Source organism: Nyctereutes procyonoides, unplaced genomic scaffold, assembly GCF_905146905.1.
Source record: "Nyctereutes procyonoides isolate TBG_1078 unplaced genomic scaffold, NYPRO_anot_genome, whole genome shotgun sequence".
Taxonomy (NCBI): Eukaryota; Metazoa; Chordata; class Mammalia; order Carnivora; family Canidae; genus Nyctereutes; species Nyctereutes procyonoides.
The window spans coordinates 1,632,192-1,636,333 of record NW_026575022.1 but is presented as its reverse complement, the minus strand read 5'-3'; positions in this window follow the sequence as shown (position 1 = coordinate 1,636,333).

Here is a 4,142-nt window from a genome sequence, read left to right as displayed (position 1 = left end):
AGTATGAATGTTTTCTGAAGGTTGACATTGCTTTTCTAAAATTGAAATATTTAAGTCCGTATCTTGGGGCGCCTGGGGGGCTCAGCGGTTGAGCCTGTGCCTTCGGCTCTGGTCATGATCTCCGGGTCCTGGGATCGAGTCCCACGTCAGGCTCCCTGTTCAGCGGGATGTCTGCCTCTCCCTCTCCATCTGCCTTTCCTCTCTCTCACGCTCTCTCACATACATAAATAAAATAAATAAATAAAAAAGGAAGTATGTATCTTATTTTAAAATATGCACTAAAAGATGTGTGTTTGAAATACCTTAAAAACTGAAATAAACGGTGAGAACAATTCATCCTCTGTCAGCCAATCAATAAGACTCATTGAGCTCCTGTCTGGGCTGGAGCCGCCAAGCGGCCTCAGTTGATTGAGGACCTGCCCCTGCTCCGGTTGATCAAATGTTACAAGAAACTTCAGGGTGGTTGCAGGCCATTTGTCTTTCAAGCTCATTAGACTAGCAAACGAAAAGCCCCATCAGGGGGGAAAAATGCTCCATTTTTAATCATCATTCTATTTAAAACCCTGTTGTTCTGCCTAAGTACCTGGAATGCCCCATACCTACGGTGGTAATTTCCAGAAAGGGGGAGTTTTTCAAAGGGTAACAGAGAGAAAGCTGAGAGAACGAGAAGTTAGGAGGTGCAGACGTCCATGCCCCCCCAGACTTCTTCCCATACGAGGCTGTTTCTCACTGCAGCTGACTCGAGGTACAAAGTCTGTAACTATAGATGGAAAAAGTGATACCACGAAGATTTTGTTTATGATGAGTAACGTAGCCTGCTTTCCTTACTAGCTCCGTGACCTCGTGGTTGACGTCGCTTGGAAATGGAAGGCCCGGCGGCACCAGGGGCCCGGGAGAGCAGGTCCGTGGCCCCGCCATCCTACACGCTCTTTCATAACTGGATTAGGGAGGGGCCCTGGCATCTGGACACAGTGAAAACCCACCAGGTGATGTAATACAACATTAGGATTGAGAACTACTGATGCGGGAGGAGGGGCTTTGCTCGAATTATCTGGAACCAACCCGTCCCCAGGCGCGTTAATGTGGCCTGCACTAGTGACACAGCGAATGTTTTGAAAAAGCTCTCCCGCTGAGGCTCACCCTGTCATAGACCCCAGTGTGAAAAATAAGTTCCTTTACGTGCTTGGCTTTGCTCTCCATTTGCAATTTCAGAAAAATAATGTTGGCAGGGGGTGGCTTTATTAAGCCACATAAAAATCAGTCAGCGTCATCAAATTATCTCTGCACTTCACGGCATATTCGTTTGTCATAATGTTTACAGCTGAGATTAGGAGATTTTGGGGACAGGAGCATAGGACATAGAGGTTTTGATGGAGGGAACGGGCAATCTCGAGGGTGTCAGACACCGTGGAGCCCTGTCACCCAGCAGAGGAGCACTGGAAAGGGGAAGGGTCGGCTTCATAATTGTACCTTGAGTGAGTCCCGGGTCTGTTTTTCTTACGCATCCTAAGATACCACGTAGAAAGCTGTACCTGCTGGGTCACTAAATACACTGAGGGTTTTGTCACTGACTATGGCCAAACTCAATCACTTTTAGATCATTCAACTTTCTTATTGTTTCTTTTCTTTTTTTTTTTTTTAAACATTTCTTTTTTTTTTTAATTTTTATTTATTTATGATAGTCACAGAGAGAGAGAGAAGCAGAGACAGGCAGAGGGAGAAGCAGGCTCCATGCACCGGGAGCCCGACGTGGGATTCGATCCCGGGTCTCCAGGATCGCGCCCTGGACCGAAGGCAGGCGCCAAACCGCTGCGCCACCCAGGGATCCCTCTTATTGTTTCTATCACCGTCTGATTAATGTGAACTTTACCCCTGGTAACTTGCAATAATAAAGAGATTTGGAAATGAGAAGTTATTTCTTTTTGATGCTGTATTTACATTTGTGGGTGGATGGGAACATGTGTAGTTTGCTTTGTGTGTCAACCTGACTGGGCCACGGTGTCCAGATATCTGGTTGAACATTACTCTGGATGTTTCTGTGAAGGTGTAAAGCAGAGCACCACACATAATGCAGGTGGGTCCCATCCAATCGGTCAAAGGCATTTCACACACACACACACACACACACACACACACACACCTTGTTGGTTCAGTTTTCTAGACAATCACGACTAACCCAGGCTTAGTCACTTTCACTTCACATGTGAAAAGCACGTTGGGTTCTGTGGGCTTATCTGCCCTAATTCCTGGTCACCGGGCCTGCAACATGAGCATTCCAGGGGAATCTGATAGAAATGCAAATCCTTGACCTTGTCCCAGACCTTCAGATTCAGAAACTCTGTGGTGTGGCTAGCAATCTTTATCTTAATATTTCTTCCCAATAATTCTAATGCACACTAAAGATGAGGAGCAATTGCCATAGGCCACAGGGAACCTTGGGAATCCAACCTCACTCTAGTTTTTACACGTATTCCATCTAGGTCAGAAGGAACATCCATCAGTGGTTCTTAAACGTGGCTGCACAGGCATGACGCTGCTCGCCCAAGACCAGGGCACATTACCAATTCCTCAAGCACTTGAACCAAAATAGACTCCTGGAAAACATCTCAAACTAGAAATGAAATCTGAATGACATGAAAGTTTCTTGTGTTTCGCCCAGAGGAGGGCTGGCGACAAGGAAGCAACTGTCCTCTCTGTTCATGCTACTCGTCTGGCACGGATGGGCCTAGCCTCTTTGTTCATGGAGCTGTGTCGTGTTTTCAATGATGTATTTGTGTGGAGAAAAACACCCACAGTTTCAGAAAGGTTTTAAATCAATTGTTGCATGCCCTCGTTCATGACTAGTGCTGTGTGTGATGCGAAGAAAAATACTGCCTTTGCGCTAGGCGCCTGTTCAATGCTGGGACTTTCTAAATATAATATCCATTGAATCTATTTAATGCTCGCCATGTTAATTACGTTGGGAACTTTTTCTGTTTTATTTGTCATTTTACACATAATTAAATTTGGGGTCTGGCTATGGCCATTGGTTACAGAATCATTTACAGATGTCTTATGACTGGTTTTTAATTCAACTTGCCAGTATCAGGGTCTGATTTTTGGGAAGGAAGTAAAAAAGAAAAAAGAAGAAAAAAAAGAAAGGAAAGAGAAATCAAAGGAATAGTTGAAGAATAGCTACAGTGACTTCTTTGTGGACTTCAAACATCTATCTGATTGATTTTGTGTGTTAACACGATCTTTGTGTTACTTGAGATTTTTAGTATAGCAGTGATTGTTCGAGCCCACAATATGGATTTGTCTTAAACATAATTGTGGGCTCTCTGTGCTGCTGGGTGGTAAAAATGTGCTGAGTACTTCCCTTTCTGTGAAAGCAGACTCACAGACACGAAGCTTGGTGTACATCCTATCTAGTGGCTTAGTCTCTTGCTCAGAGAGAATAATAACTTTTTCTCAGTTTAGAGATATACTTGGTGCTTATTTATGTTATGGGTGTAAAAGCCAGACTTTTAAACATCCTTTGTGCGCTTCAGAATCCTTGGTTATATGCTTTGTTTTTATTATATTGAATAAGAGAGCTGCCGAAGAAATCGATCAGTTAACTTAGAAAATGTGTCATTTCTTCAATGACCATTAGGCCGACACAGAAATCTATTCTTGGCAATCACATCACAAGAATTCCTATGAAACAGTCTATACTGGAGAAACAACTGGCCTATTTCCTGTTAATTATAAAATTATTGGCTGCAGAATAAAGAATAGCATTACTGATCTTCTCCTTAACGAGGCTCTTAACTTCATCTATGGTTATTTGCGGACTAGTAAAAAATCTTTAAGTTATTGTTATTGTGAATTCAGTGGAAGAGTGCCCTTAAAAGTATGAAATATAAAAACAATCTAAAAAGTATAAAATTTCCCCCCAAACAGTAAGAATCCAAGGAGGTATAATATATACACAGTAAATTCACTCTTATAATTAGCTTAGCTGCGATTGTTTCGTTGAACCTAACACATTTTCTCTGAAGTGGGAGTAAATAACCCTAGATAAGAGACCACCTATTTATCTTCTATCAGCTGTTACTAGATGAAAACATTCATAAAAGAACTTTACACATTAATACACTAATAAAATCATGTTTTATATT